Source organism: Falco naumanni, chromosome 2, assembly GCF_017639655.2.
Source record: "Falco naumanni isolate bFalNau1 chromosome 2, bFalNau1.pat, whole genome shotgun sequence".
NCBI lineage: Eukaryota > Metazoa > Chordata > Aves > Falconiformes > Falconidae > Falco > Falco naumanni.
In genome coordinates, this window is record NC_054055.1 from 83,100,044 (window position 1) to 83,113,913 (window position 13,870).

Here is a 13,870-nt window from a genome sequence, read left to right on the forward strand (position 1 = left end):
CTGTTGCAATTTCAGGGGTACACAGATGATTCGAATTCTTACAGTTTTTGAAAACTGTGATGAAAGCTCCCATGTTTGCCCAAGCTGAGCAAAATTCTGTTAAGTGCTTTCCCTTTGCACATGTTGTACATTCCCAGAATTACTCTGTCTTCAAAAACATCGTTATTGCCCCTCTAAAAGGCATGGAGGCAATGAGTGGCTTGTATGTTTGCAAGTACCAAGACAACGTGTACCTTATTATTCTAAGTGAATCTTTCACAGCTAGTTTTCTGGTGCACTGGCAAGAAATAAATTTGCTGAACTCAAAAAAGATCACTTTTTTCAGTAGTGGTCATGACTTGGTTTATCCACCATTTGAGGCCTAGAAGACAGACAAGCAAAATAATTTTTTCATCTTCCTCCTCACTGCAAAGTTTGAGAAGTTGAGTTCCTCACAGTGGTCAATGGTTAGCTTGAAGTAGAAACATGTGTTTGTGCTCTAGAGAATGATGTCATGTAATTTATCTTCATACCACATTTTTCCCAGTCTTTGACCAAGAATTGGAGGAGGAACAATCCATTCAATTTTTCTCTGCTGCTGCGTCTTGCAACCAGTATCTACAAGCACAGACTGTATGCTCCTATTGGGTGCACCATGGCATTCCTCACCAGGTTCCGTGCTTCTGGTAAGTACCAGTCATTTTTAAGGTGGCTCTGGCAACTAGCTGGCTAACAAATGGATCTGTCTTGTGAAGTAGTTCATTATACAAAAAAAAGTCCATCGTACTGAAGGAATTTAAATATATCACCTCTGGTCTGCTTCTCTGGACAACTTTATTCATTCCAACATAAACCCTGTGACATGAGTGTAAGAAACACAAAACGCTATTAGGTTTTCATTTTTAACACCTTTTCAGTGTCTGCATTATACGTTCATGCATGATTTATAAAAACGAGTAATTGTAAAGCATTGAGTTAAAATGCTCTTGGCACATATTATCAGAAACATCGTTGATCCATTTAAGCACCTCTTCCAAGTGGGCAACATCACATATGACTATTCTGTAGCCAAAAAGGGAATTAATTCCATACTAATCTAAAGTGCTTCATCTCTAACTGTGTCAAGCCTGACAACACAGGTATCATGCCATCCCTTCAGCAGTTGCTGTGCAGAGCCTTAAGCTATGGTGCCAAATTCTACACATATTCCTCGAAAACATGTCTCCTGGAAACATTTGCCAATAGTAAACGGAAGACTGCAAATGTTTTTTGAGGTTACCATCCTAGGGAAGTTTCCATGCACCCTATGCATTTATGCACATGGGCTTCGCACAGAGTTTAAGCAAAAATATTTACATTGGCAGCTCTAATATTTCCAGAGTCATTGGTACTTAATGTCCCTGCCTATTGTAGGGGAGATGACAGAGGGCAGGTGGTCTGCACAACGGTGGCTTCCCAAAACGTCTTTCCAGATGGAAGTATTGAACCTTGCAGTGCTGGATTTTTTTTATATGACAACAAATTAATGTCTTTACTAGGTGCTCTCCTGCATGCACTACATCCCTGGTGAGCTCTGCTGGTCCATAACCTGAGAGGACCTATCCCATCGCTAACCCTGCAGGGTGTCACCTATGTTGAGTGTTCACTGCTTACATCTCACAGCAATAAATTCTAGGTTTTCTGGATATATTATTACAAATCGAAACAGAACAACTCCATTTATGCAGTAGCAGGTATCCTCCACTATCACTTCCTGAAGTCTATCAGCATTGCTCACACGCAGCATCCTGTGCAGAGAAGGAAAAATATCTAGTAGCAGCACAACATCTTACTGAGAAGTTGATGGTAGGTTGTCTACCAAGACTAACGGGTTGTCCTCCTCTCCCAAGTTACTGAATGAGACACATGATGTCCCAGCCTGCTTAGTATTAAGATGCTGTTCACATTCCTTGTTAGCCTCATAACGTGACTTCCTAAAGAACAGCAGCAAATGTGCTTTAGGAGATTATTTGTTCCACATGTGACTGTAAAAAACTGTTGACTGAAGAAGTCTGTCAAAGGGACACGAAAGACACAGAAGTCACGCAACTTCTGAAGATCCAGTTGTGGGTTTGCTGGCACTTAATGCTATAAACTCAGGGTTTGCTCTTTTGAGAGCCACTCAAGTTTACAGTGGTGGGATCTGTTAGTTCATGTGATGAAGGGCTAATCACCATAAACACAAAGGCCTGGAGATGAGCAGGGGACAGTAGCAGGCAGAGGAAGCCAAATGGTACCTGGACTTGGCAACTCCCAGGAATCTCAGCAGAGGACAGCCTGGCCACAGCCTGTGTGTCAGAGGAGTCTGCAGGAGATGCGCTCACCAACAACCTTGCAGACTGAGCAGGGTTACTGCCTGCAGGCGTATGGGACTCATTATGGGATGAGCATCTGGAGAATGGCGCAGAACTTACTGCAGGGTGTTTTAAAGGGATCAGTGGTAATGTGTGAGACATGAAATATTAAGGATAAAGACCAAAAGCAAGAACAGGAGGGTGAAGGTTGCTTGTGAAGGAACAAATGTGGAAAAATACAGAGGTAAGTGGATAAAAGGAGCCAGTTGCATGGAAACAGGCTACTGGTCAGTATGCATGTCTGGTCATGCCCCATGCCTGATCACCGCAGTCTTCTAGTTAAACTGCATTTCTAACTGCTTTCCTGGGTGAGGGACTCTGCGTACATGTGTGTGTGTCTGTGTGCAGCAGATGGAGTCAGGCCATGGGTCAGAGGGCCTGTGTGTCTGGGTGCCAGCAACTGGAGACATGTACGTATGTGTGTGTGTGTGCACAGGCATGTGTGTCTGACTGCTAGCGACTGAGCTGGAGTAGCAGAGCATCATTGCAACCACATGAACATCCTGATCTCCAAGTTAGCAGCCAAGACAAAATCAATGGCAGAGATGCAGAGGCTGGGCAGAGCATGGGACAGTGCAATGTGTGACCTGAGAAGCCCTCACATCCATCTGTTCACAGCCATCAGGGTGGAGCACCTCAGCCAGCTGGGCCAGGCAGAGGATGCTGCAGGCAGGTGACTCGGCAGACCTCCATGCATGAGCTTTTGGAGGTCCCAGGTCACAAGGAGCACGTTCTCAGCCTATGCGAGTCTTGTTCTCCCAAGAAAGGAAAAAGAGCAAGAACCCGAAGCACAGCTGGCCACACAAGGGCAGCTCCGATGTGGAAGACACACGTAGGAGCTCAAGCACTTTGCAGTACTACACTGCCTCAAGGCACCCTGTGCACACAGGGTCTGGAAGTCTGGAAGTGGCATGACTGACTTCCAGGTGGACAATACTGTGTCCCGAGGGTGTGGGGTGTAGCGGTGCTATGGCCCCTGCCTCACAGGGTAGTGCATAGCTATGGACCTGGAGCTGTCCTTCCCTTTCCAGCTGCAGCTGTCACATCTGTCTCCTGATTCAGGGGAACAAGCAGGGCCAGTCACTCTCACCCCACTGGTTGTTGCTGCAAAACGGACAGTGGGAAGATAGGCCCTTAGGCTGCCCCCCTGCAGCTGCTCCTGTGCAATCATGCCAAAATCATGTACTTGCATTCACTTGTAGCCCAGGCACTGGTGCCGGATTCTTAATACAACAGACTGTCATAGGTTACAGCAAAGATGCAAACAGATGGCATAAGGCTTCAAGCACAGCTTATGTGAAGAGCTGTCATGAGGAACTGGGAAGTGCTTTCCCTTTACAGTGTGGTGGGACAAGGTTGCTCTGGGCTATGCCACACAGCCTTGCCAAAGGCATCGCAGCTTTCTGCTGATGCAGGCTTCAACACTGGGTTCCCAGGGAGCTTCGTTGGAAGCCAAGCAAGAGGTATCTTTTAATAAGTGAAAGGAGGGGGACGCGAGGAGAATCACTTTCTTTAGCAACTGGCCTCACTTCAAAACTGCAATCTGATCGCAAGGCTCTGTTTCTAACTCAAGCGTAGAGGAGGATTATAACAGCCCTGAATTTTGTATTAAATGGAGCATGTTAGAAAATCCTGCACACATCTGAGAAACAGCAAGTCTAGGCATTAAAAAGCATGCCTCTCTAAACTTTATGAAAGTAACAAAGGATGTTCGGCTTTGAACTCCCAACTAAAGTGTTCAGGGGACAATAGATCTGTGCAAGGAACATGCAATTTGTAATTGATTTATTAGGTTCTTTTTCTGCTTTCTGAATATCTACAAACATGCTACAACTGTTACATCGTTTCCTTATTCAAATGCTTTTGATTAACAGTAATCAGAATTTTTGACAAGGTGAATTGATCATAAATAATCAAAATCTGAATAGTGTTGCTTAGCTGTAATTTGTTAAGGAAAAAGAAAGGCTTTAACACACCAGCAAAGCACAAAAGTACCTGTAGGTAGAAGTTGATTTCTGTACTTATTTATCTGTTTGGCTTTGAAGTTGACTCTCATCCACTATTTGTGCCATGATAACTATTGTTCATACAGGCACAGACTGCAAAGATTGAAGTTTATAAGCATGTTCACTCAAACTGAATTAACTTAAAAACTCAGCCATTGTTTGCATACTTTTACTTACATGCTAAGAACTGGCAGTGCAAGCAACAGAAAAAAAATGCAAAGAGAGGAGTCAGACATGTCTTAAAAATTAAGCTCCTTGTTCAAGCCTCACCAGACAATATCAGAGCTGGCCCTGAAGAATAAAGAGCAGAAAAAAAGCAAACAATTCTTGTTTCTCCATCCTCCCAAGTTGCATCCTGTGAATTTTCTCTGCTTTGCTTTTGCTTTGTACAGACCACTACTGTGTTAGCAAAGCCATTTTCTTTGCCTGGAAAATGTGAATATTCCCTCTGAAGAACACTTGAAGCATAGTGGGGGGCCGGGGGCAGGGGTGGGGGGGGAGGGGGGTGGGGTGGGGGGTGAGGACATACTGCAGTGGAGAGAGGTTTCTCTCAAAATAACCATAATGGATTCATTTTCGTTCCTGCATTAAGGGACTTGCTTCAGAGCAGAAGAGTAGCCAGGCTCCTTCAGTGTTAACCTCCCCTTTTCCTTTTGCCTGGTATCACACCTAGGCTGAACAGGGAAATATTTTTTCCCTGAGCTCTGTTCTGTGGTACCCACCTCTTGTCCTCAGGAGCTCTGATTGTATAGGGCTGGGGTGGGTGGGGGATTTGTAGTCTAAGAGTTAAAGCAGGAGGAAACAGAGATAGGACCCCTGGATTACAGTCTTTGCTCTGAGATCGAGTAAATAGTCACTTATATTCAAATTCAAAGCTTCCCTTTTGAATTATTTTTTCCATTCCCTACCAATCCAGGCTTATCTCCCTAAAACGGTCTTCACTTTTAAAATCAATTTATAACCGATCAGACAGCTAAAATAGCTTCTTACAGTAGGTGTCTTTAGTCAATGACTGATTTGCATTAAGAAAGATATGACAGCCAAGTGTGAAGAGAAAAGAATGATAGTTTAATTTTAGAAAAATTCCACATTCATCTGAGAAATGATTACTAAGCACTGTGTATGTTCATACATAAATTATTTCTAAAAATGTGAAAAGATATTAAAATGCTAAATATTTTCTTGCAGCGGGAGCAGGAAAGCTCCGGAACAGATGCTGTGGCCTTTCCAGGGATGGAGCAGATTCATGCCCCAAGGAGGCACCCAGCGGTCCTGTGCCACTGACTGTGACACCGAGCAAGGACGAGAGCTAATGGCCCAGGGGAAAAGGGGCAGAGGGGCACGGGTGGAGAGGGAGGCTAAGACAGAGGCAAAAGCACCTTCCAGCCTCTCTGGGGATGGGTGAGAGGCCTCCCCTTCAGCCGGGACACGCATTCTGCCAGTGGGGCAGGCTCTGCACAGCTCAGACAGGCCCGGGGGCAGTGATGCCCGGCTGGGGAGGCCGGGAAGCTGGCTCTGGCTGTAACCTCTGCAGAGCCAAAGGCAGCTCCAAGGAGCGTGACAGCCGTCAGGAGGACGTGCCAAGGAGCCAGGTGCCAGCGCCTGAAATAAGTCCTACAGCTTGTCAACAGAGCTCTGTCATCTCTATCCAGAAAAAGACTAATAGTGGGCTGACGCCTGGCACTGACAAATTACCAGGTTGCTGGAATCTGGATTTGGATTCGTTGCTGAGTTTTGTTTTGATTTTTAAAGGATATCTTTATTTTACCACGACAAGCTCTTTTCTTTGTCCTCTCATGGTCCAAGCTGGCAAAAAAGCAGCCTGAGATCTCCCACAGAGGAAGCCCAGACCCTGCCAGGGGCCTGTGCGCAAGTGTAGGACCTTCAGAGGCAGCAGAGACCTCCTTGCAAGATGAATTGTAGGCTCAGAGCCTGTGAGGGAAGGAAAGGAAAGAGTCAAGAGGTGAAGAAGCTGTGTGAGGAGGGAGAAGGGCTGCAAGACCATTAGAGCATAATATTGTGGGTTTTACTAGATGCATCTCATTTTTCAGTGTCAAGAAGAGGATGCGCATGCAGTGTTTGTCCCACACTAACACGCCCTGAAAGAACAGACATCAGTCACCAGCTGTGCCACGTTTTTATTAGATAAGTTTTACGGAAGCATCCCTCCAAGTAGGGAATAACTCCATGCATCACAGTCAGGTTTGACAGGAACATTAAAGGCAATGTGTATTTTGATATATCAATCCAAATTTGTAGGCAGCAGAGGTCAGATTTGACGTAAAAAATTGTTAGAATTATTTTTCATTAAAAAGTTAGGTTTATGGCCTCTAATGAAGATCTTACGATTTTACATAAAGATCTGTTTCAAACAATCTAAACTTGTGTTATCTGACATTTTAATTAGCCTCATCCCATTGCCTTGGAAACAACCTGTCTTCCTGCATTATAAGTCCTAGAGCATTTGACACTCTAGTGCACAAGTCTGTTTTAGAAAGACAGCAAACTTTTATTAGTGTTGATTGACTTCATTGCTACACACTAGAACTGCAGTATTTGACAAATTCACTCTGCACATTGCCTGACTTCCCTGAAATATAACAGGAAACTCTTTCCTGGCTTCATTCATTCAGAAGAAAATTATTGTATAAGCAAATTATGTTGCGTGGAGGCTCAGATCTTAGGTTTTTGTTCTTAGGAGACAACAGAACAGGATCTTCTCTTTCCAGACAAATACACCCACGAGTATCAACAGAATGTCTTCAAGTTCCCTCACACAGACATCTCAGTGGACTTCATAGTAGAAGTAGGAATAAAGTAATTCTTTCATATATGGACTGGTCCAAAGACTGAAAGACAATGGGAATATTCCCAGCAGACTTGGGAGCACACTTTGAATAGAGTAGGCACCTCCAGCTCCATAACATTTAACAGCCTTTGCCCTTAGTTTAAATCCCCTCTCCCAATCCCAGTGAAAGTTTGGGAAAAGCAGAACACTTCCAAAAATGCTGCTTTCTTTTGGCTTCACTGCTGAGATCTTCAAGAACTACCCATTGCCACAGTAGAGATGCTGTTGAAGTGTTATCAAAACATCAGTTGTTCTTGTGTATTGGCCTGGACTAAACTCAGCTCACCCAGAGCAGTGTGCTTCCCTGATCTCAGTACAATGCATGCACACTACTCATTCCTTTGCAAATATAGGACTGTCGGTGTAAGGGATTTCTTTGTCTCATGAAAGTAATGTAACTATCCTATAAACATCACACCACTGCAGTATGATACTGAACCATTTCAATTCCTTCAAAAGTGCTTTGAAACTATGCAGAACTCAACCATTTTCCATCCAGGACAATAAAGAGTAAGATGCTTTATTTTGCACAATTTCCTATTAGAATTTTTTAACAGATTTTTCCTGAAACAGGCAAATATAAATTTTAAGCACTACATTTTAGACAGCAATTTCACACATACACAGAGTGGTCAAAATGCTATATAACAGAACATGTCAGTGGTAAAAGGATTATGTTGGCTTACACCAAAAGCTGTATCTCTAATTTAGTACTTACGCATTCTGAATAATAAATTAAAAAACTGGTGGGAAATTAAAGTTTTTCATCAGCAGGGCAAAAGGTTCATCAGATGAGTTTGTGCCAATTGTCTGAAATTAGAGTTGAAAAGCACCATCCCCTATCCAACAGTGGCTCCAGATTTCCATCGTTCAGGGCAGAGCCCCAGATTCCAGGGGTTCAGTTCCCAAGATTCACATTAATTTGTTAAATATGTTTTCTTAGCCATGATGTGTGGGTTTTCATGCAAGACTTCCCTACAACAGAAAACCTTCACCACCTCCATTTCTCTTGACCAATTATCGCTGAAATTACATTCTAGTGCTTTTGAATACAGATCAGCTGGCTGAAGCCTAACAGGAGCTATGTGCCAGAAAATACCTCAAAGATTTTATTTCTCTCTGGACAAAGCTAACAAAAAGAACACTTTTCCTTTCTTCCCCAGGTAAAAGCTTCTTCATTCACCATGTGGAAAGGAAATATAATGACATGTTTTCTTTTCAGATAGCTTGCTCTTTTTCAGGGCTACTGCAGAAGCAGTTTGCTCTGGGCCCTTGGCCCATTTTCTACAGCAATCTGACAGTGCTGATTTGATGGGCTATGCCCATGTGGGAAAGAAATGGTCCTTTCAGGAGCATCTGTGGGATGTATTTTCCCCATTGGGAGTCTCAGAGAAGGGTGATGAGGCAGGAGAACCAAGCCACTTGTCTCCATGTAGGTGCCCCAGGATATTAAAGTGCTTTTACTCTTCATTCTTTCACTGCTGGTCAGAAGGGTCTGTGAAAAAAAAACACAGAATCTGCCTTAAAGGTCTGGTTAATTCATTCTTGTTCCTCATCTAAGCTCACAGAAACAAGGCAAGACCAGCCCAGACCTAAACCCCACCAAAAGGTCCCCAGAGGTTTCTACAGGACACCCACACTTCAGAGAAGGGGAGCAAATCACAACAAAATCTGGGCAGCCATGGTCTGCCTCCCTGGGTAGACTTGGACTCCTTAGCTGATGACAGAGATGAGGTCAGACAGCATTTTTCCCACCCTTTGCAGTCACTGCAGGAATGCCTTCAGGCTCAGGGAAGACATGTCCACCGTCCTTAAAGGGTAGTCCAGCAAGGACATAGAAATATACCACATTTCTAGCTCTTCTTCATGCATTCATATTTGGAGAAAAACAAACCAGACCCCTCACGTTACACTACCAAGCTCCCAGTCACAGGGTGGTGTCTGCTCGGTGGGTATCCCACTGCTCTGGAAGCCCCCTCCTCTCTTCCCTGGGGCTGCACTTACACAGACCATATGCAGGCTGCAGATCTGGTCCTGAACACTGTCTGCAGTCATCACCTGAAATGACTGCCTGGAACAGTCAAACAATTTTTTCCTTTCTAGGCACATCTGAGAAAAGCTATACATTCTTCCAATGCAAGGTGACACCCTGCTATTAATACATGACTGGGAGCCAAAGACCTTCAGGAGCCCCACTGCATGCATGAATTGCACCCAGCTGCATGGCAGCTGGGAAGAGGGTACTGCTGCTTTCTCATTTACCCAGATAAAACCCAAATGTTTCCTCCCAAGCTGAGCTGAGCTGCAGCTAGTCTGTACCAGCTGGTTATCACATTGAGCAAAGAAAGGAGGGAAATGGATTTCTTCCTGTTTTCCTTACTGGTCAAAAGATTAAAAGCAATATAGTGGTGTTGGTCCCTAGGTATTGTCTGATTAATATCCTGTTACCCAGCTGGCAAATTGCCAAATTCACCTCTCATTTAAAGAGAGACTGTTCCATGAGCTCAAATGGATTTTATTAGCATAACACTAATAATTCAGCTCTTACAACCCAGAGAAAATATTATAATTAAATACAGGCATGCATTGGCTGTCAAGGTTCCTTCTTGCTTTGCTTCTAGGTAGGCAGAGAACCGCAATGCATCAGATATTTCACCACCACAATCAGGTCAGAAGGGTCTAATTTTACAGGAAAAGTGTTATGAAGCAAAAAGATCATAAGCCCTGAGAAATTCCTTCCTCCTAGCAGCATCTAGAAGCTTGTCCCTACTGGGTTTCAATAGCGTTGATCAGTAAGATGTAACACAGAGAAGCCTTCTTCCTTACTTCCAGGTTTCTTGTCTCATTGGGACATTCCTAGCTGAACGTTGTCTGCTGGCCCATAAATCAGCTCCCTCTGTTGCCTGACTCTTCTAGCACCCTTCACAGTAATAACCATTCTGAATTCTCCAGCATGTCATTTCATTTGTTCTTCTTTGTAGCAGAGGCTTATAGACACGTTCAGTTTAGAAACCACCAGTACAAGGCTGGAGCTACCAGCCCAAAAGATACCTGAGGTTGCTTAATTCATTCCATATTATTCATATGTTAGGGAGCACAGTTATGACATGCATATCTTTTGCCTACTGTCTGCATCAGCCACTCATGTCAACCGGGATTTCAGAGGAGATAACTCCTCTCTGTCACCTCAAGCAGCAGCTGCTTCCCAAATAGTGCTCCCTGAGGGACTGACATGCCATGGAAGATAAACGATCTGAGGACACTCACTAAAAATATCGTGTGTTAATTCCCCAATTAGAAGTCTCAAGAGGAGAATAATGAGTGATCTGTTAGCAATTCTGTAGGTTCACAGTTGTCTGATATCCCACATTTGGGAGCCGCTGCCCTCGGGTAGCAGCTAATTGGCCCCAGTTACCATAGTGCCTCAGCCTTTAATGTATGTATCCTCACTACTGCTCAGTAAAGCAAATAAGGACTGATTTCAGTTCGACAGACTGGGAGCTGCATTTCAGAGAAAGCAGGGAACTGACTTTACAGCATTATACTACAAATACAAATCACTGAGTGAGGCAAAATCCAGGTCCTGACAAGTACTTTCTACACACAGGGAGAAACTGGTGGCAGAAGATGTTTCTTTGGGTCAAACCCGTTTATTTACAAGGACTGCGAAAGTGCTGTCAAAATCAAACCACCAGTTTCTTTGCCTAGCCCCTCGCAGCCAGCTCTGTAACCAAAAAAAAGCTGTCACAAGGCCTCTTCTTGAGTGAAGCTCCTGTGATTGCTCTGTCTCCTCAGTTTTGCGTTACTTTCTGCCTCTGTCTCTTCAGAAGTCCTGCTCCTCCCACACAGGCAGGCACACAGAGCTCATTACCTCTCCTTTCAGGGCTTGCTCTTTTATTCTCACAGGCCAGCATAATTTAGCCTTTGTGGGAGCTTAAGAACTTGCTCCTGTGGCTTTGGAGACTTGGTACAACCAGGGAGTTGTGTTACTTGTGAGACTTATCTTGAACAAAGCGTGGCTTTAAGCCCACTCACCCCCTGCAAATGCACCCAGACTGCAACAACACTGAGATACCTCAAGATATATCTTTTTTTAAATGCTCCGTCAGCATTGATTTCAATAGGAAGCTGGATGCCTAATCTGCTTATGCACTTCTGAAAATCCTATTAAGTGCCTCTATACTTCTCTAGGTGCCTAAATATACTTTTCTTAATTTGTCTCTAAATGATTTGCATCCATCATCAAGATTTGTGAGAGTGCGGCTCGAGGGGAGACGCCTCCCTGTCACAGGCCTTCCGTGCAGTCTGTCACTTGTTCAGATACCTAAACCGGGAACCAAGCTCTCGCGAAGATGCTGTGACAGTGTGAAACATGTCTATTAAACTGTGAACACTCTTCGAGCTGTTGCCTCCTTGTCTCATTACACCTCCCATCCTGTGCTGAGCACACGCACCCTCTCCCCCGGGGGAGCCCTCTCCACAGGGTTATCACAGCTCCATCTCCCCTTCCATCGCTGACCCAGACCTATACAATTTTCTGCAGCGGGCTTGAGCTGCAGATGGAGCCGCAGCTCCTGGATGAGAGCAAGGAGTTATATTTTGGGAGAGGGCAGGGATGGTTTGGGTGCTTGGAGGTAGCAGCCGGGACAGCAGCAGTGTCTCACCTTGGCCCCCAGGCACTACCAAGAAGTGTGACCAAACCAGGCAGCGTATATAAATATTTGCTTCTAAGGACATCCTACATAATTAAATGCCTGGGGCTCAGAAATATCTTTGCTCAGCTTTTGTTGTCTTCCTTGTCTTCTTGTTACTAAAATGCAGTCACAGGCAAGAAAAGCTGTTGAGGGGATGTATATCTGAGAGGCTCAAAAAAGCTGAGGCTCAGCTCCAGGGTTTGTGTCAACAGGATGGCCAAACGCCTCAGTCTGGAGAAAGCGCATTAAAAATGGGTCTGTGCCTTTAGACCCAGCACTGGATGCGGTAACTGCTTCCTACAGCCAACGGATGTAGAAGTGAGGCCACAAAGAAACTGAACTTGCCATGACCAGGCTGGTACCCACCTACAGACAACTTCTTGGGAAAGATGGGCCCCTCTGGGGTCCTCAGCAGCTCTGCCCCAGCCCCACTGCAAGCCTTGATCAGAATGGAGAAGAGAGAAAATTAGCACCTCTGGGAATTACAGTTAAACAGTCCTCAGAGCACCTTTAGCTGTTCTTAGGATGAAAAGAAACTTTGAAAGGGGGATTAAAGTTAGGACGGTTGATTTTGATATAGAGGAACAGCTATTTAAAAAAAGCAATGAAAAATGGGAACATATTCAGAGACCTACACATACTTTAATAGAAATCTAGAAAAGTGCAAATCTGGAAATGCTCTGAATCTGGTCAGCTATTTCTCCTCTTACAGACCCTGTGCTGCAGTCCAGAAAGCCTTGATAAACCAGAGCTTAAAAGTCCACATGGCCTTTGCCACTGTTTTCTCTCTGTATTAATTCTGTTTGCTAATACCCACAGTGTAGCAGCTGAGGTGCCCCAGCACTCGCAGCAGCCCCATCAAGGACCCAGCAGTGCAGGGTCTGGCCCGTGAGCTTCAGTCAGCAGCTTCTGTGTTCCCAGGTCTTTCCTTGAAAAGCGTCAGCTTGAGCCAGTCTTGCAGCACACATGCACTTCAATCATCTGTCTGCAATACCACAGTAATAACAGTGGCCCTATACAATCCTTACGGATTAATTAGTTACCATTTGCATTTGCAGTGGCCACTGACAGTTGTACTGCTGACAAATCACCTTTTTGGGAAGAGTGAATAAACTCCCATACAGAAAACCTAGCAAGTTTGCTGATACACAACGAACAGGCAGGCAGCCCAATTCCAGACACACACACAAAAAAGAGAATAAAACCCCCTGATTTTGCTCATCTCCCATTGCATCTGTTGCGATGAGCAGAGGAAGAAAGGGTTACATTTGTTCCCGGCCAGAAGCGATGGGAGTATTTTTGCCTTGGATCTGCCAAGCTTGCAAGGAAAATCCCCAAGCTGGATTTCCTCGGGGAGCAAATGTTAACTAACAAACAGAGAGTTGGACATGCTCTCTTTCTTGGGAGGGGAGCAGGGCTTCCCTCAGTACTGCTTTGGAGAAAATAGTTTGCATGAGGCCTAGAGCCAAGGACCAGAACATAACCTAATTAAGCCAGAAAGGGTGATTAGCTGTTTATTTTGATGATGTTCAAACCGTGCACTCACATTATACACTGCCCTGGGAGAAAAAAGATGCTGTTTATACTCCCAGATCTAAGGGATCAGCAGAGTTTATTTTCCCCTACAAATGAAGTCTTGTTCTACTTACATTCTTTCAGCTGAGATCAGATCTGTTTATTTTCACTCATCTGCAGGAAATAGAAATATTTCAGTTTGTTATCCTGAGTCCCAGGAAGCAGTTCGTATTGCTTAACTATGGGCAAAGGCAAATTAGTCACAGCCTTCACATGCTACCTCAAAAGATTTGTTTAGCAGTAGTACCATTAGTGGCAAAAGGATTTACAAAAACCCATATTGCGAATTCTGCTTCTTGAACCTTCTCCAGAAGGCACGAGAAACTTTATTAAAGCCCCCAGATGACTTGTGCTTCATCATGGGAGATGGAGTTG

General features: G+C 44.4%; 1 long non-coding RNA gene across 1 annotated transcript in view; it reads right to left on the minus strand.

The window, feature by feature from the left end:
* Nucleotides 1-7,722: 7,722 nt before the first annotated feature.
* Nucleotides 7,723-13,870, minus strand: part of LOC121084108 — a 58,579-nt gene continuing 52,431 nt past the window's right edge. Inside the window, exon 3 of the long non-coding RNA XR_005826588.1 lies at nucleotides 7,723-8,721. This is a non-coding gene — a long non-coding RNA (uncharacterized LOC121084108). The remainder of the gene's footprint in view (nucleotides 8,722-13,870) is intronic.